The sequence below is a fragment of the Cygnus atratus genome, chromosome 11 (genome assembly GCF_013377495.2).
Source record: "Cygnus atratus isolate AKBS03 ecotype Queensland, Australia chromosome 11, CAtr_DNAZoo_HiC_assembly, whole genome shotgun sequence".
NCBI classification, from domain to species: Eukaryota; Metazoa; Chordata; class Aves; order Anseriformes; family Anatidae; genus Cygnus; species Cygnus atratus.
This window is the reverse complement of record NC_066372.1, coordinates 15,009,535-15,033,954: the sequence shown is the minus strand read 5'-3', so window position 1 is coordinate 15,033,954 and position 24,420 is coordinate 15,009,535. Positions and strand designations below refer to the sequence as shown.

At 47.4% G+C, this 24,420-nt stretch overlaps 1 protein-coding gene across 1 annotated transcript in view; it reads left to right on the top strand.

Moving 5' to 3' along the window:
- The window catches only part of AKAP13 (A-kinase anchoring protein 13), a 218,867-nt gene that overhangs the window by 26,399 nt on the left and 168,048 nt on the right, over positions 1-24,420 (top strand). Inside the window, 1 exon segment of the mRNA XM_050712981.1 lies at positions 20,910-20,997. The gene's annotated coding sequence lies outside the window, so the exon portion shown is untranslated.

The following is a 24,420-nucleotide window of genomic DNA, read 5'->3' as shown; positions in this document are numbered from 1 at the left end:
AAAAGGCAGATGCTGATGAGCATGGGGAGGGAGGAGAAAGAGAATGTAGTGTTCTGGGTAATAAGGTGACCTCTGACTTTGTTTACCAAGTAGCTAGTGTTTTTCATTATAGAAAATGTAAAATTTTACCTCCAAGGAACTTCGGTTTGGTGGGTGGAGGAGTTCATAGTGCTTTCAAGGCTTGACTTCAGTTCATAATTCATGTATCTTCACAGGCTGAGAGTGTTTTGAGCTTTAGCTCATCAGGCTTTTCAAAAAATTACAAATTTGCAGATGTGAGAGCGGCTGAGGGAAAGCCCTCGCCTCAAAGTGGTGGTAAAATGTAAAACTCATATGGGTATGGCTCTGATCGACATCCATTTCAACGTTCCCATGAAAAGCTTATGAGCTGGCAAGGATTCAAGGACTGAAAAAATGCTCTGTATACAACATGTTTTATTAATGTTGAAAGAGTAATGTTGCTCTATTTCAGTGTCTGCCACTGCACAGAATAAGCTCAATTTGGCTCTTGTAGACTTTGGCTTTTACCCTGTATTAAACAAGGTGTGACTTCACATGTGCGTTTTCCTAGTAGCCTTGTATTAATCAGGGGTATACATATTTCCAAGTTTTGGCTAGGTTTCCTCCTTTTCCTTCCTTCGTTCTCCTGTGTTATGGAGTGAATTCATGATTCTTGGCCCTCAGCTGGTATTGTAAAGTGTACTCAGAGTAAGCCTTGATGTTAAGCATCACATCTCACTTACTTGCAGTGATGACTTTTTGCCTCCTTTTATATGTAAAGGTGAATTTGAAACTAGGCAGCTGAGAAAGTGGAGTAGCTTGTTGAAACTTGGCAAGTCTAGTTGATCTAATAAGTGATTTAAATATATAGATAGATATTTTTAAGGGAAATTCATGTTGTAAAACATGAGCTTTAAGATGAAGTTGCTGAATTTGTGCAACCACAATGCTATGGGTGGCATATAGACAATTCAAGCACAAAATTCCAATTTACAACCATAAAAAGTTGGTGTTTGGTAAGATGACCTCTGCATCAGGGCTGGCTGGTGAACAAGGCACGGCTGATGGAGACAGCTGAAGTGGGAACGCCTGCAGCGCGCGAGGCATCAGGTCACATGCTGAAAAAGGAGCCTGAATTCAAATCCTGAACACTGGCTTCTTTCACTGCCGTGCAGTTTGGCTGCAGGATTGTGCCAGGGTTCTTTGGGACTGGAAAAGACGTGTGGATATCTGACTACTTAACAGTACCTTTTGCTTCCCGAGTTATCATAGTTAAACATTAAGTGAGATTGCTGTATCTCCTCCTTATACTTCTGATTCATGGGTACTGCTGCTTCATTAATATATATAAAGCACTTCGAGCACTTTAAAAGTGCTGTAGGATTGTAAAATATTATTGCATTTGCGTGTGCATGCTCTTAAGCATTGAAGTTTCCAGCTCCTGCTGTGCAGCCGCCTGGCTGAGTCATGCAGGTTCTCCGTGCCCCAGTTCTTCCCTGATCTGCTCACTCCTCCCACTTGACCAAAGCCACCGATCTATTTATTTTTTTCCTCACCCTCCTTCCTGCCACGGGTTTGTCAGTCTGTCCTTTGCAAATCTGGTAGTTCTTTTCCCTGCTTTTCCACATCTCCTCCGTAGCAGCCCTTTTGAAGCTAATTGTGGCTGTTTCCTCCCCTTGCCCTGTTGGCATGTTTCAGTGGTGCCCATGGACATCTTGACCTTCTTGCCCATGAGGTTGGCCATTGATTCCTGACAAAAACAAAGCCTTTCCCCCACCGTCCACCCTCTCCTCTCCCAGCTAGATGGAGGTCTGGCAGTTGCCCTCGAAGGAAACTATTTGGATTTCCATTTGCTTCCCTGGGGAAGGGTTGGGTGAGCGTCAACTGCTCCTCTCCCCAGGGTGTGGATGGAGATCCCTGGAGCTGGAGAAGATTTTGAGGTGGCAGTCAGAACCGAGGCCAGAGATGGGCACGCGTGTGGGCAGACGCTACAAGACAAGTGTTTTGGTGCTGCCTGTGTGGCAGGGGAGGGAGCGAGAACACACTTGTCCAGAAGTCTGGTGAAGGTTCACCCTCATGGGTGTGGAGGCCTGGCCAGACGTGGTGCTCCCCCTGCAGCAGCCATCTTGTAACGGCAGCCGCTGCCCTTGTGAGGAGCTTGCATTGCCTATCTGACCTGTACATGTTTTGGAACTTATTTATCACCACTAGGCAACCGAAAAATCATGCTGAGCATGGTTTTATTTTCTGTTTTTATTTGGATTTATTTTTTGGAGAACTTCCCATTTGTCAGATCAGAATAGGCTGGACTTTTTAATATGTTTAATATACCATGTCTAACTAGAGATGCGTAAATATCACCTGCGTCACCAAAAACTCAAATCCCCTCTGTTTGTAACCAAACCGAAGCTCGCTGGGTCTGTCTGTGCTACCTGTGGCCCTGGCACCAGTGCTTACGGCTGACGTCCTCTGGAAGAAAAGCTCATGTAACTCGGTCTGTTTTCCCCTTGTGGAGCCGAGGCCTTAATTCAAGCGTGGATAAAGCAAGGAATTTGATCAGGCCTCCTAATGTCGGTCACACTTTGAATGAAGTGAAATGGAGTAGGGATGAGTTGCAGAAGACAGACTTTTTCTTGTGAAATTTGAAGTATTTGGCATGCCACTGAAAATATGAGCGAATTGTCCCTACCTATTTTGCGTGTTCCAGTTCAGCTCCTTGCCTCTACCCTTGTGTTACAAGCAGATAATATGGAAGAATTCTTTTATATTCTGTAGCATTGCGTGTGGCACAGCTCAGATTGTGAAGTCCTGCTAGCCAAGTCCACCAGCTTGTCTTGATTTTGGATATTGCTGGATTAAGACACACAGTGAGTTGCTTTTAATCCTAAATTCGATCTGTGTTCAGTCTAGCGAAGCCGAGAACGTTTTGCCATGCTGAGACCCTTCTGTGGGGTTGTATGGGTTTTCTTAAAATAAAACTGAGAGGAAGGGAAAGGAGAATAGATCAGGTGGTAAAGTTGCTATTACTGTTTGCTTACTGCAGCAGTAACTTTTATTTTGTGGCTTTTCCCAGGGCTGGGAGAGGAAGGGAAGGAAGGATGAAGTTAGTTGTACAGTTTTTGTTAAATTGGGTTATCTCCTGTTAAACTGGTGCCTGTCGCAAAGCGAAGTTGTTCTGCTTTGTTGCATCCAGCATTCCTAGGCGTCTTTGAGCCGCAGAAATAGTGCGTCTCTTGGAGAATCTGGACTTGCCTCACCGTCGTCTTTGTGGGACAAGAGCAAGCTGAATGCGGCAGGGCCTGGAGAGTTTGCATGCTCTGCTGATTTTTGGTATTCCTCAAATCCTGACAATGCCATGAGCTGGCATGAACGTTGTCAAACTTTGCTCTGGATGCCCTTCGTGCTTGCTGCTGTGCTCCTTCCCACCTTCCTTCCAGTCACGTGTTACCAAATTCTTGTTTTTTTCCCCTCATAGATCTAGTGAGGAATGATGCATGGCAAGCAAACCGAGCCTCGTGCAGGCTGGTAGACTGAGGGTTGACCCTGCTGAGAGCTGGGTTGTGGATGGGGAGGTGAGCTCGGCGAGGGCGTCTTTCAGTCTCCCGTCCTGCACCTGCCTCGGCCCACGCGTTGTGCTCATCTTGCTGGCCTGGGGCTGGCCCTTTGCCATCGGTGCTTGTTTAAGAAGTTAATCCTTCTAAAAGGCGCTGAGCCGCTTGGCCGTAGTGTGGTTGCTGGAGCTATGGGTGCATGAGACAGCAACACTGGGGGAAACAGAGGGGGAAACACTTGCAGCTTTTTATTTGCATGTGGAGTTACAAGAGCCTGGGGTACGTGTGATGGCGTGGAGTAATTTTTATTTGAACACTGGCTCAGCCATGACCTCCGCACATTTACATACTGAAACAAGGTATTCAAGTCGTTGCAACGTGATAGGAAAAATCTGTTAAGATTGCAGTTTATTTTTATCAGCTGACCTTGTTCCAACTAACAAACCAATTTTGCTTAATCTGTTTTTTAGTTAAGCATGCTATACTTAAAGGTAAAGGAATAGATTACTAGTATTATTCAAAACATCCCTGAATCCTGTCTGTTGCTCTCCATGCTGCACAGGTTGATATTTCAAGTTAAGTGCATGAAAGTAAGGGGAAAAGGGAGTGAATGGTGAATATAAGAACTGTAGGGTTCACTTGCTGTTATTCCTTTGAGCTGGTTGCACTTACAGTTTCTCCTAAACTTATGTTTGTATTGCACTGTGGGGTGGGTGAAGTGCCACACACCTGGGGGTTTCAGAGCAGAAGTTATCAATTTGGCAAAGCTCATGCACGCTGTAACCTAAGTTAAATCTCGGGTGTGTTTGGCCTTCCATCCAGCTGGTGTTTTTGTAGAGCTGAACTGGACTTTACGGGGGAGGAGGAGGTGGCTGGGGGTGGCAGGCCTGCCTTGCAGAAACGCTGCCGTGCTCACATGCGCAGCCTCTGTTGCTTGCTGTTTCTCCAAGCTTCTTCCCAAGCCCTGGGGAAGAGGAAGACAGAGTGTTTGGCACCTCAAAGCCAGACTGCGTCCGGAGGTTGCTGGTGTCATTCCGTGACTTTTTAGTTCTAGTGTACAGTGTTGGGACTATTTGAGCAATTTTGGAATTTAGGTTCTAGATAGAGGAGACAGATGGGAGCAAATAAGATGATGCTTCATGCCTTTGTCTCCTTTAATATGATAATTTATGCCAAGAGGGGAGACCCCTTGAATGATGTAAGGTGTTTTTTTGGCACTAATGATTATGCAGAATGATGCTTGCCTGCTCTTAAAAGTAATACTAGAAAAATCTTCCCTGTCCTTTCTTTCCTGTTGTCAGCCTTTATGGTTAGCTTCTGTGCTGCAGTGACCCTCTAAGATGTGTGGTCTGTGCGCTACCAAAAGCATATGACAGATAAGCTTGTCCAGGTGGGAACATGGCCTTGATGCACAGTCGCTACCTAGAGCCCTAGACCTGGGAGAAGTATTAGTGTTGGAGATGGTGGTAAAGAGTAATCTTCCAGGTCTATATATTTAGTGCTTTTAACATTTTAGCTATGCTCCTGGACTATATATTTTTTTTTAATTGCAAGGGGCAGAAATATTGTTACATTACAGGGGAACACAAAAAACTTCTTTCAATTCACACTACATTCCTCATATTAAAAAAAAAAAAAAAAAGCCCAACAGTGACGCTGAAAAGCTTACACCTTTTGAAGCTGTGTGGAGATGAATATTCAACATATGAGCCAGGAGCAAGCTGCAGCAGGGATTATGTGAGAGCTTTGTGTGGGAGGAATTTAATTCATCCATGGTTTACATAATATAAAAGAGAAGACCCCTCTTTCTCTGACTTCAGGCAGTGGCCCCACTAAAGTCAGAGCTGCTATTCACATGAAGGAGGATTTACAGATTGTAGCCTAATTTAGATGTATTTATTTGTGTAAGACCAGCTCAGCAATACAGATAATGCAAAATTTATTATGTCTGTTAAGCTTTCAGACTTCCATCCAGTTTAGGAAGAATTCACTGGACTTTATCATTCTGGAAAATGAGCCTGTCATTTCCTGAAGAGTAATAAGGAGCATTGGCAAAGCTTGTGATGTCTTTCAAAATCCAGAAGTGTTTCTCTGTAGTGCTTGCAGGCTGCCTAGCACAGAGCACCCAAAAGGACAGTTTGGGGTATGCTTGTCGTACAATATTTAACCAACTAGAAGCACGGCTGGTTGAACATTGCCTGCGAATTCTGACTTGGTACGTGCCTTACAATGCCCAGTAGTAACGAAGCACTGGTACACAGATACTGGAAGTGGTAGAAGTGGAAAGAAAGAGCTTGCACCTTCGTTTCTGGGAATTGCCTTTTCACGGGGGAGTCGGTTCCTACTCCCGAAAGAGACCTCCTGGTGGCCCTTTCAGACCCAAGGACCCAGCATCTGCCTTCACAGATTTCCTTTGCATTACTGTTGGAGGGTGATGAGATGGAAGCGGGCAACTTGTTCACATAAAACAAAACTGAGAGACTCTTATTGGCAGCTCAACAGAGCTGGGTGCTCAAAGGGAACAGAAGTTACAGGATGGCAGCTTTGTAAATTCTATGAATTTTTTTGAGGTACGATTTCATTGAGCTTCCATGATCATATCTGCTTTGGGGTATACCTGCATTTTTGTATTTGAACATCCTCTTTGAATATGTTGAGTACCTTTCTCAGTGCTGTTAGAAGTCCCCCAGACTGTTCACCCCTTCCATTTGAGCCATGATGCCTCTGGTGACGTTTGTCTGAGAAAGTTTCCTCTTGTTGCTCTTGTTCCTCTTGTTGCCCCGAGAATGCTCGGGGTTATATTCAGCATTCTTCCCTCCTGCTGCTCTGGCTTAGAAGGGGCTGGAAAATCCTCTGTCAGAAATTGGTAGGTGTTTCCTGTCTGCCTGAGGGTGCTTTGCTTCCAGTCCATGCCACCGCTGCCTGCACCTCTGCTTTGTGTTGCCTTGTACCAGCAGCACATCCCCGGGAACACGGCGTACCTGAGAGGAAAGGCACGAGCCTGTTGCAGAAGTTAATTGTCATGGTTGCTGATTTGGAGAAAGTTCATGTGGCCAGCACGATCAAAGCTAGTTTTTAAGGGGAGAGAAGTTGGATGTGAGAGATGGCTCGCTGATGGGAGCCTTCCAAAAGGGAAGAAACACAAGGTGCTGGCTTTTCAGCTTGATTTTACGGGAGAAGAAAGGACTAAGGGATCTCTTTCCCCAGGTGAGTTACATTGATGCAGCAGATGGACAGAGCAGAGCAAGTGCTTTGGCAGGTGCCCTGCTATCAGTTGTGTGATGCTTCATGTGTCTACTTCTGTTTTAGCTCCTCTCATGCTCCATCCACTCAGTGCCAAACATCTCCTGAGGATGGAAATGAAGCTGGGCTCACGCTGCCTGTCGGCACTGAAGGGCAATGCTTGGTGCCCCCTTTTCTCCTTCCAATGCCCTCTCCAGCCTTTTGCTGCCGAGCTGGCTCGATGCCGGGCTGCTCGCAGGCGGGCAGCGCGACGTGCTGTGGGGACAGCTGCTCGCCTCCAGTGTCCCTGAGCTACCCGTAACGAGGAGTCCTGGGACATTTTCTTCAGAGCACAGCCCAGATTGCTCTCTCACTCCCTTCTGCCCGTTGCTTGCCATCCCGGTTGTAAGCAGGGTAAGAAGGAGGAGTGTTTGGTTTGGCTTCATTTAAACCAGAGGTTGAAACGTTTGATCAGTTTTGAGAGGTAAGACCAACAAATAGGGCGCGATGACATATTTTAATGGAGAAATTTGAGGCACAAGGATTGTTGCACTGCAGGCTTCATTGCTAGTGCCAGATGGCATGGCTGGAGAGCTCAGCCTCCTCACCTCAGGTGAGGGTGTCCAGGCTTTTAGGGAGGAATTCTGTAAACTAAAAGGCGTTACCCCAAGTCTTGTGGTGACATGTAGCTCAGAGGCACGGCTCAGGCGCTCTGTGGTCCGAGGATGTCTGCCCCGTATGTATGTGACCTGGGTCTTTGGGGTGGATAGAGCCTGAGTTACCTGACAGAAGGGACTTCTCCCTTCTCATAACTCTAAAGGACTTCTGTTTGGGGGAAGTGTCCTTTTTCCTCCCCGTTTTGCTGTGCCTAAGCACATCGGGACTGTGCAGTAAAGCCACACATGCTTACAATAAAAAGAAGAATGAATCTGCATTCTTCCCCGTTGCTTTTATGTGGGCCTTTTGGCTCACGCCTCACAGGCTTGTTAGAGGCTTCCAAGCCAAAAATGCAGCTGCATTTTTCTGTGTCACATGCTGCCTTGCCAGGTCCAGTAATAGCAACCGTTGGACAAGAGAGTAACACAACCTGCCTTACCGCAAGTGTGCGCGGAATCAGACTCGTGGGAAGCTCGAGATGACTTTCATAGCAAGGAAAAAATTTTTATCTCACTTCCTCCTTCTCCTCATCCCTGCGCATATGCTGCTTGTTAACACCCTGGACGCTTGTGGAAATAGTAGTAATAGTAAAGTACATCTCTGATTTGGCAATGGAAGATCTATCTGCAGGGACTGGATTGGGGGATCTTTCTGGGAAAATAAGTCTAGCAGTAAAAGAGAGGATTTGAATTACGGTTGGAAAGCATTGAGAAATGCATAGTTTTGGCAAATGGTACATTCAGCTGAGAAAGGAAATGCAAAGCAGGGACCCGGCTGGATTCTCCAAGTGGCTTGCATTCCCTGCGTGATGCAGATGTTTCCCAGAGCAGTTTACCAGCACGTCTTCCACATCTTCAGTCCCCCGAATGGTAGTCTTGTCTCTTAAGCTTTCAGCTTCTCGGGGTTTTAGTTTTAAAGTGCCGTGAGAAGATTTGTTGTTTTAAAAGACAGAAATGGAGCAATGTTTGGAATTGTATTTTTAAGTCATTTGGTGGGCTGGTAGTTTGGCACTTCTTTAAAACGTTCCGGAGAAGCCCCATGGTAGCAATCAGCTGCTTCTGGTCAGAAGACAAGCTTGTAGGCTTTGAGAAAGGACATGACTGCTTAACTGGAAAAAATGTGCAGTGTTGGATCCTTCCCCTGGGACAGTGAGGATAAAAGATGCTTTTAGTGTTTCCTGAATTCATAAGAGCTCTTGATATGTAGCCCATCCTCTCCCTCTTGTGCAATATATACACGTTCTCCATGTACAGGTTTTGAAGTGCCTTTCTGTACAGTTTTATGAAACTTCTTTAATCCGTTAATAAAATGCAGCAAATACAGACTATGACTGTAAATAGTATATACTATCACTGAAGAAAATTCATCATCTTGGAGGCTATTTTAAACATTGCTTTTTGTTTTAATTAGGGAAAATGCCAGTTTACCGGTGCTGCTGCTTTTTCACACTTCAGGTTGTAATCTTTTTTTCACAGGAAGATAAATATCTCTCCCTCTTTATTCTTCTGTGTGTAAGATCGTGGGACGTGAGGCTTGTCCTGCTGTAGGAGCCTTAACAGGAATTAAAAAACATATGAGCTAGTAATGAGAGTTTGGGTGATGAAAAAGACTAAAGACCGCTTTCATGAATCTTTTCAGGGTGCTGCAGTTTTCTACTCTGACTGCTTTTAAGTTGTCTGTTGATTTCTAACCTGTAGCTGTCATGAGGACCAGTGTCTTTCACTACCTGGTGGATATTTATGTGACAAGATTTAAAATGCTGAGTAAATAACAGCCAACATAGGTATAGTTTGTATGGTCTTGCTCAAGAGCCTGTGACTGCATTATGTCATTGAATGTTTGTAAGATACCCTGCAAAACAAACAAAAATCCCCAATTATTCCTCCAATTATTTCCAGTAGTGTCAGTGTCTGTGAAAATAATAGCCTTCAAGACAGTAATTTTTTTCTGCGTATCCTTTTGCATTACACATTTGTTTATTGTATTTTAATAACTCACATTTTGATTTACGAAACTTCTGATCCTTCATCCGTGTGAACTGCAACTGTTTGGATTTCTTATGTTTTGTAAATATGTTCGATAAAACTTTGGCTTTCTTATCAAAGTTGATTCTAAGCTCTTTAAGGAAGCGCGGACACGTAGTTGAATCTGCTCTAAGACAACATAAGCACACTTGTGTGTGCACACAGGTACCTTCTATTCAAATAAAAAGAAAAAAAAAACAAGTTTTCCATAGGTGTTAAAGGAGCAGATTGTGTTATTCTTGGACTCTTCCTTCTCCTTTTCTTGAGATAATCTTGCAGGGGGCTGAGCACTGGCCTTTCTAATCCAGCAGCGAGCTCCATCCCCTGTTTAATACTAGCAGGACGGTATTGCCACCGACCTCGGTGACCTGCTTATTTTGAAAGCAGTGCACGCTTTGCTGAGCAATGGGGAAGGCATCGAGGCCTTGGCTCTCCAGCGGCCTCGAGTGCGTACTTCTTAGCAACTGATTAGCGATTACTGTGGGACGAGGAGATTCAGCTCCTTTGATGTCAGCCAGCTAAAAACCCAGGCAAACACTATCCAAGCTCTCCAGAGCCTCCCCTCAAGCAGTGAGGGAACAGGCACCCCAAAGCATGCTTCCCCTGCCCTAAAATCTCCCTGACTGGGCTGTAGGCCCAGCTTAGCCTGTGCCCAGTTTTTAGAGGGGTAAAACTGGGTGGTGGGACTCTTCCCTGCCCTGGTGCCCTCAGTCTCTAGGAAAATGCCATTTGGCAGTGGGTGGGCTTCACTTGAGGCCTTCTTGTAGAGGTTGGGATGGGAATGGGCCCCCCTCTTTGGTGGTGGGGAGTGGGGTTGGATGAGTCACTGTACTCTGACCTTTTGGGGATAAGACCATCTATATCAGAAGTTGTTAAATATGGCTGGCTTTGTAAAGTTCCAAACCAGTTAAACTTCTCATGATTTTACATCAAGGCCTAATGTCCGAATTTCTGCTGTGCATAGACCCTGCTGTGGTGGCAGGAGAGAGGAGGAATTTGGGAACAGAGCAGCAGCTGAACACAGCAAGGTGAATCAAGGGCAAAACAGGAGGCTTAACTCGCAATTTCCTTGTCTTTGTTGGTTCAACTCTGACCCTCCCTGTTGTTCAGTGTTTTGTACTTAATTTCCTCAGTTGCTTAAGGAATGGTTGGGGCCAGCAGAGGAACTTCAGAGACGGAGCATGCAAGATACAAATCACGAACCTGTGTTTTACTCCCAGCAGAGAGTGAGGTTTTTCAAAAATCAGGTCAGAGAAAGTAGATTCAAGTTTCAAAGGTGTGGAGGGAGCTTTTAGTCCAGGGTGGCTTACAACTTTGTTCTGTAGCCTTGAGGATGAAAAAGGAAAGTCCAACCCTAATTTTCTGGTGATGCTTGGAAGGCGCTAGATGAGTGCATTCACGAGCAGACGTTTTCTGGCAGCAAAATGAGATTTGATCTCTTGCTGTGTCTCCGTGTTGAGCTTTTGTTTCCAGCCATAGCACTTTGCTCCTTTCCTCTCCCGATGCTCTGGCAGCTGGAAGGTGGAACTTGCAGAGGAAAACAGCTGTACTCCAAGCTCTTGCTCAGCAAAGTTGCTGAACACAAGTTCTTTGGGGTTACTGGGCTTGGCCTCCAACTTTGAATCTCTCCTGTGAGCCTTTACAGACAGGGCTAATCCTGAAGTTATGACTTGAGTGGAAAATATGGGTGAAATTTGTCAGCCTGTGACAGAAGCAATTGAACTTAAATGATCCTAATAATTTCTTCTGACCCTAACATTGTCTCAGAAGAGGCCCGAAACAGAAACAGCCTCTCAGCGTAACATACCAAAGGAAAAGCGCAGTCAGTAGGTAGATGTTAATCTTGTAGAAACTCTGGGAAACAACTTGTTTTTTCTCTTTCCCTGTCTGCCACCACCCTTTTCATTCTTTCTTAATCACATGCATACCTGTTAGCCCTTTGCCACTCAGGACATTTGCACGAAGAGATCTCTGTTGCTTGGGAGCTAATCGGCTTCTGCTGCTTGTCCTTCCTCCACCTGAAGTTCTCAGGAGATCTCTTACTTTTGCGTCACCAGCAAGACCTTAGATGTAAATGAAAAGCCCTTCCCTGCTGCCCATGGGGAGAGCCCTCGGGTCCTTCAGCCCACCAGGCTTTCCTTAGGCACCACTAAGCGTTAAGCCTTTCATGGGCACTCTAAGAGCTGTAAGATTTATTTGCCTTCTAAAGCAGGCATTTTAAAAGCTTGTGTGAGAGTATAATTCTTCATGAAGCAGACTGTCTTCACCTGTGACACTAACACTTACTATGATGCGATCAGTTATCTGTGATCTCTAGCAACCTCTAGTGCTAACTGCTTATTCTGTGTACCCCTTGCATTTTTCTCTTTGTGGGGAAACAGCATGATGAGCATTTACTAACATTAAGAAGTGGGTTAGATGGATCAAGAAGACGCGGAGATTGTCAGAATGCTTACTTAAAATCTAAACTCATTTTTTGTTTAGATTTCTGGACAGGCATTAAGTTCTAGTACCTTTGTTTTCTGTTGTTTGCAGAAGTACCAGTACTTTTCTATATATCTGAAGCATATTATTACTTATTGTTTGTGTGCAGGGCACGCAAAAGGTGGGTTGACATCTGTGTGTCGCAGTTCTCCGTGCCATGAATCTACCTTCCTAGTCCTAACTGTGCTATGGAAAAAGCGCATGTGCCCTTAGACATCGTGGTGAGCATTTTAATTGAGCATATCTTGGAGCGCTTCGTAAGTATAGATCAGAAAAGTGGTGTTTAGCAATAGATGTTATCTGCGGAGTAATACCTACTTTTAAGTCTGCTGTTGTTCAGGGCAGGGCACCTGGAGGGGAAAAAAGAAACAAAAGTGAAATCATTATCTTGGAAAAGATAACTCAAGCATCAACAAATGAAAAACACGGAGAGTAAAGGTATTTGACCCAAGGTAAGAAAAATATTAAATACCATGGCATGGTCCCTGCCTTAAAACATTTTCCTTCAGAAAAAAGTAACAAGGTACCAAGCAAAGTGGTGTCCTAAAAATAGACAAGTGGTTTAGACACTGACTGGCTGCCGGTTTGTCTGGTTATGGTTAGGGACAGGTACCCTTCCCAAGAAATGGTAGTTTATTGCGTACTACTGTTGCTGCTAAGCTCACCAATTCCTTTCTGGTTCTGAATAGGGGGTGTATGCTCTTGGAGCAGCAGGCAGAGGATAATTAAATCTGTGGCCCTAAAGCTTTTTGGTAAGTCACGCTGCCGAGCATCCGTGCGTGCCCCGTGCAAGGATCACGCGTGTGCCAGGCAGCCGTGGTGCTTTCCACACGCTGTGGCCTTGCCGCAGCACCATCGCTGTGTGCGTGGTGGTGTGTGTGTGGGTAATTCCTGCGTGTGCAGGACTGCCCCGGGGTGGGTCTGGGATGACTCCTGCAGCCTGTTTACGAAGACAGCCTGTGCCTGTGATATGGGCTGTTGGCCAGATGGACTTTAGAACTGTATTTGGCTCCCTGTAGCCATTATCTCTGTGTGCTGCTTTGTCCCTTTTTCCCTATTCCTAGCAAAAAAACAAGTCCTGGGTCAGATGGTAATCAAATGTGCTGCCACAAGCTGGCTATGGTCAGGTGAAACAGCACAAGGAGCAATATCTTTCCTGGTCCTGATAAGGGTGCTGTACTGAAGAGGCAGTGCATACCATTGACAAGTCCCTCTCAGCTCAGGAAGGCCAGTTAAATATCGTTGGTGGTTTTTTTTTGTTTGGCTTTGTTCAAGGTAACCCTGTTTACTGTTGTGCAGGATCATGACAAGTCCTGGGGAAGGCAGGCAATGTGCAAACAGATCAGCATCAATTGCAGGAATATGGGAAAGGGGAGATCCAAATGATTCGGGGCTGTGCTTGCAGCGGGTGAATCACCACAGACACAGGTGCAGATGGGCAGATACATGTCGGAAACCCTGTGAGCACGTGGAAATGTGGGCAGTGCCTTTGCTGCGTTCCTGTGTTCGTGCTCGGGTAGTGCCTGCTGGTGCTGTTGACGCCCAGGCTGTTGCACAAGCAGGCAGGTACAGGTGCAGTGGCCAAAGGGTGTGTATCGGCAATTACAGTCAGCTGTAACTCTTTGTTTTTCCTGCACTGCGCCGATCGATGAGATACTCCACCGTACTTCAAGGGGTGGGGGGGAGCAGTCTGTTGAGCGAAACCTGCCGTCATTGCTTTAACCAAAGATGCCTTGCTGCAGGGGATGGTTAGGAGGAGAGATGAGCGAGTCTGCCAAGGAAGGTACGGGGAGATGTGTCAGCAGAGCTGCGTAACTGCCCGTGTGCCCACAGCAGGGTTTGGCGACTACCCGCAGCCTTACCGTCATTTATTTTTGTGTTTGTTTTTCTTCAGGATGCCGGTGAAGTCACGGTGGTGCCAGTGTTGTAACTGGTTGCAACTCACCACTGATAAAGGGGAGGAGTGTGTTCTGCAGGGAAAATAAGGAGTAGGTCACGCTCTGGCTGCTCCATCCCTCATGGGAAACCCAGGGGAGTTGTGTGCAGGCACAGCCAGCATCCAATCTCGCCTCATGAGTGCGGGGCAGTGGCAGGTTTGGGGCAATATTTGATGTCAGTGTTCTGGACACAGGTTATATGGATGCTTGCAGGCTTGTTTTGGAAATCTTTTTGCGGGTTGCAAAAGCTTGGACTTCCTCCCCATGAATTACTGAAGCACTGGGCTGTTTGGTTGTCAGGCAAATTCTCTGTGATGTGCTCATGCAATTTATTAATGGCCCTTGCTTTTCTGCTTGGAAAAACACAGCTTTTCTGTGCTGTGTTACCGTGACCTGGCTCTTTAAAGATATTGTTGCAAGGCTCTGCATCCTGAGAGGGAGGAAAAAAACAAAAGCAACCGAATGAAAATGGTCTTTTTGTTGGAGAAGGGGGGAAAAAAAGTTGAGCTACATGAAAGCAAATCAGACAGCCCCCTGAAAAGGCACTCCATGGCTGCACACTGTTAGTTTTCAGCCACCCAATGATGTGAAGTGCCTGATCTGCTGCTGTTGAAAAAGGCTTGTAGCAGTGCCCTGCGATAAGTTATGCTGTTGGAGAAACGGTCCCGTACATAAAGAAGCAGAGTACAAATGCCATGTAATTCTCCCAGCTTTGCTGCTTCATACTTGGTGATATTCGTGCAGCGCCCGCTTGCCCGGGCTGCTTCCCCAGGGCTTGGCTGGCCAGGAGCACAGCGTGTGCCAGCGCACCCAGAAACAAGCTGCGGGCCCTTTGGCATGGCGTGAGCCCAGAGGCTTCATTCAGAGCCCTCAGTGATCTCTGAAACGAGGCGTGCGAGCCCTGCCTGCTGTCGCACAGAGCCCCATTCATCGCCAGCCCCGCGGCTGGCAGCCACGGAGCCCGCAGCGGTCGCCGAGTGCCCTCCTGACGGCAGGGAGCGGAGGAGGGATGGTGGGTGAGACATGGAAGTGAGTTCTGGAGTCCCTCAGTATTCAATACCTGCATTGACCACGGCACTTAACCGCATTTGAAAGCCCAAATAATGCCTCTCAGCCCTGATACTGGTACGGGGTTTTTCACCTGACCACTTTACAGGAAGAACGAAAATTATGCCGCCGAACTGCAGTTCAGTACCGTGTTTATTGACATAAAAGCTCACTATAGCAGAGAAGAAAACTTCAAGCCAAATGATTTCTCGGTTACTCCGTACCAATGCTACGAACAGAGATCAATATTATCTGGAAGTATTTGAACCTGTTCCCAAAAAGGAAAAAAAAGACAACGCTTGGAAATCTCAGGGTATGTGCATTCTCTTCCACATAAAGTGCTCGTGCTGTGAGTGCTCATCAAAGGGCTAAATTGCCGCATTCATTGTCGCAGTTTTTGGGCGATCTCCCTCTGTAGACCCGGTGCTGATGATGCTTTCTGAAACGGGGCTGCAGCTGGGACCCGAAGTCACCATGGTTGTAGAAGCAGCAGGCGCTGCCGGGGGTATGTTGGAAGCGGTGCCCGCTCCGTAACGTGACCTGGCGCTGGACGGGACGAGCGCTGCTCTTGGACAGGCTTTGGATGTTTCTATCGAGTTTGAATGCGAATTTGGCAAAGGGGAATGGGGAAAAGGGATGGCTGTTTGCTTTGGAGCATCTCGTGCTCTGCTGCGGATGGCACTGCTGCTAAACAGAGTGCTCCCCGTTCACCCCTTCCTCGCTGATGCGGGGATGTGGGTGCTTCTCACATGGCCGGAGCCAGGTGGTGTCTCTGGGAAAACGTGATCCCCGATACGAGTCCGAGGAGCTGCCTCACTGCGTAATTGCTCGAGCTGTTGTGCAACCCGCCTGTAATCTGAGCGCCGGGTTGCAGATTTTTGTTGCATCACTGGACCTTCTCTTTCATTATTGGTTTAGGAACATTATACAGATCTCATTTATATAATTAGGTGCTACGCAGCTCCGGTGACATGTTGTTTTGAGCAGCGAAACAGTGTAATCCTGTGATGCCTGGCAGACCCGGGCAGCCTGGCACCCTGAGCAGCTCCTCTGCGGGCAGGGGACAAGCCACCTGCGTGGGGACATGGATGCTGGGTGGCATTATGTGCGGGCACGTGGGAGAGGTGACACCTGGGTGGTTCGCTTCATTTTCTGAGCCTGGGTGTCCCCTCCCGGCATTTACCTGTGGGGTCTGCAGACAGCCTGGCGAAGGGATGCTGCTGCCTTGGGGGCTCTGTGCTGGGACCTCGCTCTTGGCCAGGGCCGGGGCAGAGACCGGTGCTTGCACTTGGTGTCTTGCACCGCCAGCAGGAGCAGAACGGCTGTACTGATGTGTCAGTGGCCGCTAGGTACCGGTATTTGCCTGCAATATGTATCTTTCCACCCTTATCATTAGGTTCAAGGAAGTGCTTTCGAAGGAGTTTAAGGCTAAAATTCAGTGTATATGAAAGAAAATAAAACATATCTATATGTCACGCCACTGCATGCAGTGCACAGCAAACAATAACACTGAGCCGTTAACTAGAATCCACTAATTCTGATTTCCAAGAGGTGGGAAAGAAACCTTGTCTTACTTTAAAATTCTTAGCTTTTCTTCCTGCAGTTTGCCATGTCAGATACTCCCCTCTAAGCAAAACATATCCACTGTTTAATTTTGGAGGAACCTGGGGTGTGGGTGGTAAATGTGATGAGCAGCGTTCTGCCCTCTGGTGTGCTGGTAGAAATTTAGTGTGAGGCAGTGGTTAGCGGATCCGCATTGCCTTTACAGCTGTAAAGCAGATTTTAGGCAAAGGAATTCTTATTTTCCCATTTATGTTGCCAATGTGTGTCCATAGCCATAGCGAATTGCTACGTCCCACCGAGTTGTGCTGCTCTTCTCCGGCTTCGGTGGGACCCGCCTGGCTTTCCCTTGCGGTAGAGCAAGAGAAGAAGCTGCTGCTCCCAAGGTGGCTCCATAGCATGTGACTGTGGGAAATGTCCAGCCTCCCTTCCCTAAATAATTAGGAAGCCTGGTTCAGAGCATGGGATAAACTTCCAAAAAGGTCTTGTGAGTCAGTTTTTCCTGGGAGGCTCAGCAGAGGCAGGAAGAGGACGTCCTGCAATGAGAACATCACGATGGCTGAGTAGAGGCTGTGTATTAAAAGCAGCAAGATAGCAGCAGCATGCAGATGTGCATCCAGCAGCCGGGAGCTGAGGAGGGGAAGCAGGGCTTTCCTTGACATCAGTCGATACGAAATTGCGAGGAGGTTTTGTAACGCGCGACAGCCAAAACTCGGAAATACTCCAGAGGTTTGTTTGGGTGTCTTAGCTGCAGGATTGGCCGTGTTTGGGTGTCTTGGCTATCCAAAGGTTCCAGCTGTATCAAATAATCCAAAATAACGAGCAGTTCATCTCCTAGGCCATTAGTGCCCTGTTCTTGGTGCTGGTTTTTGGGTTTGTTGAAAGCTTCGTTATTGCAATTACAAACAGATGGTGAGATAACTCGTTCTACGTGTCAAAACTATCAGTGTGCAGAGAAGAAAACAAGTAATGCTTCTCAGAATGAGAGAATAGATTTGTGTTCAGGGAAAAAAAAAAAGAACAAGCTGGGAAGTGGTTTCCTCTGTGACGGCTGTGTTTTGGCAGGGAGGGCGTTCTCTGCTCGCTTGGCTGGGCTCTGCAGAGAACCAGCTGTGAGCAACTGCCCCCAAGGTCTGGATGCTTTGGTTCCTGCTGAGCACCTGCCTTCACGAGGGCCTTGCTGGCTGCTTCTGCCCACCTTTGCTCTGCCCTTTTCCGCCCTCTCCCTTCCCAGCTGACTGCTCCGAAGTGTGATTTAAACACAGGCTAACTCCGTCTCTCACTGTTTGCAGTTGCGGTCATTCGGTTCTTTTAGAAATGTGCAGAGAGCATCTGCTGATGCTTGACTCCTCTGCCTGTAAGGATGCACATCACCTCGAAGGTAACAGACTCTTTTTTTGGGAAAAGAGCTTTTTTATTGAAAAAAGAATTACATATGTAATTGCCCATTTCCCCAGGAGTTACCTTTTCTTTCTAAAAGCGTGCTTACACATGCAGGAGTTATCCCATAGCATTTCCGTGGGGAGGAGAAACCTTTAAGGAATGAATTATTTGATTTGGACAGCTTTATTGATTATACAGTTTACATACGCAACTGAAAGTGTATCATGAGACTTCTCAATATTCTTTGCTTCTCTCTATACTAATCTAAAAAATCCTCCAGAATAAATGCAAACGAAACAACAACCTGTAAGAATTTTACGGTCGGTGTTGCTGCTTTTTTATTGGGAAACCAGCTGATTTTCTCCACTTGCGAATACTTTCCAAGTCACAAACATCTAAGTGAGTTTTGCATGTGCGTCTCCGTATACACACCCTCATTCCTTAATGGATATGATGAAAAGCCCACAGTGATTCACAGCAGACTCACTGTGTACTTTACCAGCATTATCTATGCCCGTGTTGCTTGCCAGCTCACAGGAGTAGCGATAAACCCTCCTTTCTCTGCCCGAGTGTTGTATGGTATCGAAAGCCAAGCTGTCGGTCTCCCAAACGAGTGAAACCACCGTGTTGTAGTAGCGTGTGCCTTGGAGAGAGGTGTTGATCACCAACCTCTCAGATCAACGTGGGCTCGCTAGCAGGAGCCTTGGGTTAATGTTGCTTACTTAACGTAGTTAATCATTGCTTTATCAAACCGTAACCGTGCTTTAACATGCGGTCCTGCAAGTAACACTGCAAGAATGCTGGAGGGAAGTTCCAGGCTGTTGGCTTGTGACTCTGAGGGTGTTTTTTACAGGTTAATGAATCCAAAGAAGGTTTGCTTCCCGTGCCTGGGATTGAAGAGTTCAGGTAGTTCTTGCTGCTGCAGTAGTTTGCCACAAAAATATAGTTTAGAAATGTATGACACCAGAATTAAGAAATTGTTGCACAGTCACGGGCTCCTTCTTTTTCTTTCTTTTCCTCGATGCTTTAAGAGGAACAAGAGGGTACACTTTGTTCTTTTTCCAATTCGAAATGAAGTGCTGAAGTGTATATTTGTGGTAAAACGCCTTTTATGCAGGCAGTGCCCTGCAGCGCCTCACCAAACGCTCTCCCCGTTCCCCAGCAGGAGCCTGCCAGCAGAAAACATAAAAGTTTCAGTACCAGCTCTCAAAGCACAGGTGTCCAACCGACACTGCAGCGTTCAGGTTGTACCGTGCTTGTGATGGATGAATGAACGAGGCTTGTTTTGCAATGCATCATCTCCCAGTGTTGTACCTTCCCCAGCCAATTCACTGAACACAATTGATTCCCCAGCCAGTAACTAGCTCTGCCATTGTTCCTGATGTGCTTGTAATTGCGCTTTGAACTCGGCAGGTTGGATCAGGCGGGGAGATTCCCTGATTACAGATGCTTTCCCAACCGGGCAGCGTAGGGGCAGCGTCTCCTCCGTCTGGTCGAACAGGAGCAGGCGGTGCGTCGCGCTTGCGTTGGGGTGATGGGTGCCTATCCGCAGACCTTCCCGGTGTGGTAACCAAACGATGGCCTGAGGTGCCCCGATGGCTTTGATTTAGGTAATGCAATCTCCCACACAGCGTTTAATAAACAAAATCACAACCTGTGCTTTTGCTCCTCTTGCCATTCAATCCACTCTGACTGCTCTTTCCAGGTGTGCTCCGTAGACCTGGCTCAGCCCTGGGGCTGGAGCAAGGGGAAGGCTTTGCCTCAAGCAGGAAATCTGCCTGTGGAAAAGTGTAGGCAGCCTGTAAGGGTTTGGCAGAGGCTTGTTGCTTGATTTTGGGCTTCATCTGCCATTTGTCTGCCAGCTATCGCCTGCCATTGCCTGCATTTGGTGCTTTTGCCTGTTCTAAAGTGCCTTGTGATAAAGGGGGTTCACGAATAGTTTGAAGTTTGCCCTGGAGGGGTTAAGATTGGTGTAAGAGGGCTAAGGCATCCACACTGGGGTTTATTTATCGGATTGGTGGGCCAGTGGCCACCATGCTTTGAGCCCTCAGAAGACTGGGGCCAGGTCAGTGCGCGGGGCTGCTGTTGGAAGACAGTGCCTCCTGTGTTATGGGTACCTCCTGTATTATGGCCACAAGGCAGAGATCGGCAGGTTCTGGATGAGGTTCAGCAAGGCCAAGAGCCAGTCCTGCACTCAGGGCACGACAACCCCATGCAGTGCTACAGGCTGGGGGCAGAGTGACTGGAAAGCTGCCCGGAGGGAAGGGCCCTTGGGGGAACTGGTCAACAGTCGGCTGAACATGGGCCAGCAGTGTGCTCGGAGGGCCAAGAAGGCCAACAGCATCCTGGCTTGTATCAGGAATAGTATGGCCAGCAGCACCAGGGAGGTGATTGTCCCTCTGTACTCAGCTCTGGTTAGGCCGCACCTCGAGTACTGTGTTCAGTTTGGGGTCCCTCACTACGAGAAGGACATGGGGGTGCTGGAGGGTGCCCAGAGCAGGGCACTGAGGCTGTTGAAGGGCCTGGAGAACAAGTCTTACGAGGAGCAGCTGAGGGAGCTGGGGTTGTTTAGCCTGGAGAGAAGGAGGCTCGGGGAGGCCTTATCGCACTCTACCACTGCCTCAGAGGAAGTTGTATCAGGGTGGGGATCGGGCTCTTCTCCCAAGCAACAAGTGATAGGACGAGGAAATGGCCTCAAGTTGCACCAGGGGAGGTTTAGGTTGGATATTAGGAAAAATTTCCTCGCTGAAAGGGTTGTGAGGCACTGGAACAGGGAAGTGGTTGAATCACCATCCCTGGAGGTATTCAAAAGATGCCTGGATGTGGTGCTTAGGGACATGGTTTAGTGGTAGACTTGGCAGTGCTAGGTTAACTGTCAGACTTGATGATAGAGGTCTTTTCCAACCCAAATGATTCTGTGGCTTCCATCCCCGTCAGCCTAGGTGTTACATGGCTGGCGTGGGTGCTCAAACCAGGCTCCCCAGCAGCCTCACTGCTCCCCACACCTTGCCAGATCCCACTGACTCCTCCTTCCTCTTTTGCAGGAGCTGAACCTCGTGTCCTGCCCTGTGCTCGCTGGGGGAAGGCCCTGAAGGACATCTTGGAGTGACGGTACTGCTTCATGCAGTTCAAGTAAGGACAAATGTTTTGGCAGCTCTCTCGGGTATGAGTGAGCATTGAGGCGAGGTGTTTCGGAGAATGGGTTTGCCTAGCTTACCTGTTTGATAGCAAGAGGGGATGCTCGACAGACTATTTTGCCATAAAATAATTTTTTTTTTCAGAAGAAGCAAAAAAAACACCAAAACCACAACCTAGAAAATAAATAAATATAAAAGAATGGTATGAATAGTACTGAAGGCGTTCCTGAAAAATTATGCTCTCACAAGTGAACTTGCAGCGGTTCTGCATGGTCTCGCCCTTTCCATCAAGCCTACGTCGTGGTATAAAATCGCACTTAATGCTTAGGGCACCAGCTGCTCTTCCCTGTTATTTCAAGGCACTGAGTGCATGTCCTGAGGGTGGACAGGCGGTTACGGCATTCACAGCCCGAGGATTTCCCTGGGAGCTGGTCCGGATGGCAGCTCAGCTCCACAGGGCTGGCTTCCCTGTGAGGACGGCTCCTTGCTGGTGCTGTGCCCCCTGCCCTGCGCTCTCTGCTGTGGCGCTCTGGGTGCCCAGGGCTTGTTTTTCAGTTCCGAGCACTTCTCGGTGTGGTGAACCAGATCAGGGCATGGATCTGACCTAAAAGCTAACGCACGGTTACTGCAGGACTGTCAGGAGCTGCTCTGACTCATGCAGTTACACCCATGCTCTCCAAAAAGCCTTGAATTGGCAAAAGCTGCTAGCCTGAAGCAAAGAAACTGCGAGAGTCTTCTTTGGAAATGGGTGCTTGGGCTCTGCTGAGGGAGGAAAGGAGGGAGGAAAAGCACTGCATGCGAGTTTTCTCCTCTGCGTTGTCTCCTGCTGGGTCTAACCTGTTTGCCTTCTGCAGCATCTCACGTTTTCCATGGTAGAGCCCGAGAAGACTGGGGCTTTGAAAGCAGCGTGTTTAGCAGCGCTGGGTCCGAGTCATTTGGCGTTGCTGAGCTCTTGCAGCAGCTGGGTGGATTAACCATAAACGGCCGTTACTCTAGGGGGACAAGGTTTTTTTTTGTGATTATTTTGGTTTGCTTTTTTCAGTGGGTTCGGCAGGGTAGTCAAACCTATTTTCTGATCTCAAGAAAAGAAAAAAATAAGTCTTTGGCAAAGTTATGAATGAAACATACTTTGCTGGGAAATAATTCCTTTGAGGACGTGGCCGGTGGAGGGCTGGTCCCTGAGTCCATCATCAGCTCAGCTGCTCGCTAGCTGAAAGTGCTGGGGCATGGTTAGAGGAGGAATACACTATGCCGGTTGCTGCACACGAGAAGCAACTTGTGGCTTGATTTGCCATTAGTCTCTTAGCTTGTTGTTCATTTCTGGAGCACGGGAGCTTGGGATGAGCAGCGCTTGCTGCAGGGGAAGGTTCCAGACCCATCCCAGGGCTGATTTCTGCCGTGCCCAGCGGCAGCGGTCCCCGGGTGCAGGCAGCGGGCGCTGCTCACCTGGCCTCCTGGGAACAGCCTCTGCATCGCGGCTGCTTTTGGGTGTGCCTCCTCCGAAGGACCTGGAAAAAGTTGTGCTTGAGTTTAGGAGTGGCTTTCCTTATTCCTCGTAGCCTTTCCTTTTTTTTTTTTTTCTTTTTAATTTGCCTGCTGGTCAAGTATTTCCATAATTGCGCTTGTAATGATCATCTTTTCATTTCATTCATACAGTGGTTAGTGCTTAATGAACTTCTCATTAATGAACTCTGTAATATTTAAAATAGGTGTAACTTGAAGAGGGGAAAAAAAAAACCAACAAACAACAAGAACCAAAAGCCAAAAAGCAAACCAGCAATAAAGGGATGTATTTCCACTCCCCGAATTTAATCCTGCCTTATAACATAATTGCGTGGAGCTGCCTGGCTGGCGAACAGCTGCGCAGCGTGGGCTCTCGGTTCTGCATAGCTGCTTGTCCCTGAGCTGGGGTAATAAATGATTTACTGGTGCGGCTGGGACCTGTGGGCGCTTAACCCATTCGGCTCCTCAGGGGCCAGCCTGAAAGACTGCTTTGTAAAGGCTGCCGGAAGAAATGGTTTCAGGTGCGAAGCTGGACAGTTAGCAAAGCTTGCTTTATTGCTTGTGGGCTAGTTGCAGAAACGCTCGAATCCGGGTGAGGTGGTGAAATTGGGTAGAATCTATTTTTGAGTGGGTAGCACTTGCTAGGAGTTGATGAAAAACGCACATCATTCATGACATTCATGCCTCAGATTGGATGCTCCAGAAAAACAACTGTATTCTGCAGCTACCTAAATAAAGTATTTGTTAGAGGAGGATGTTCTTATAATTGCATTAGTTGAAAGAAAAAGAGCACTTAAGAAGAAACGGTTCTTGATCTGGCAGGGGCAGACATTTTTGTGCTGTATAGCACGGAATGGGGTGATCACAGGGGCTCAAGTAGGAAAGCTGGAGTTTCTGGTGAGGCTTCTTCTTTTGGTAAAAAGGACCAAGCACACACATCCTGAGTACATCTGCGATGTAGAGAGCTGGAGCATTTGAAAAGGGAGCCTAGACGGAAAAGCGAGTCATGTATTCCTCAGAAAGGTAAAGTGCAGAAAAACATTGGGTACTGAAACTGACCAAAACAAGAGTAGAGGCGTCTCTTGGATCTTGCTCTTGATGCCAGTTTTTCCAACTCTAGCTGTGGCTTTGGCGTTTAAGGTTATTAAATATGTACTGGCTAATGACCTGCTTTGCACATGCTAGGAAATGCTTCTAATTTGTCATCATAAAAATGTGCGTGCTGCTTTGGGCCTCGTGAATTGCTTTCCACTCCAGGCCTGCGTTTTTGGGAGCGCAGTACCAGTGCCGTGCCTTGCAGAGCACAGAGGAGGAGGTCTTATCGCTCATCTCTAGCGCTCGTTTTTTGTTTTTCCTTGCTACAAACCATACAGGGTAATATAGAAATGATCATTGCTCAGTGCAGTTCTTAAAATAGCACAGCACTGAGAGTCTGGAGGGCAGTAAGGTGGAGAAAGTTAATGTGAGGCCACATCCTATAGTCAGGAGTTTGGGGCTCGATGGCTAAAGGCTCTCCCACTACAGGCGTGTCAGTGCTAGTGACAGCTGTCCGTCAGGCTTATCCATTTTATGCCCTTGCGTAAAATCCTCCCCAAATCCTGCTCTTCCCTTCCCATCGCTTTTTGCCTGGCGCTGTGCAGCTGGAGGCACTGTAGGTGCTGTAAAGCACGTCTCCGTTTCCAGAGGTAACCAACTGCAGTCTGTCTTCTCTGTTTCGGCTGCCCGGCTTGGCACACCTGGGGCTGGACCCCATTTCTGCAGACAATACTGGATTTACTTTTCCTTTGAAAACTGGGGCTTTTCAAGGAGCTAAGCACCCAAAGTCAGTAATAGCTCTTACAAACATGGTTTATCTTTGAGGACTTCCTAAGAATTTACTCCCAAAACGTGTATTCAAGCCACGGAGTGCATTAAA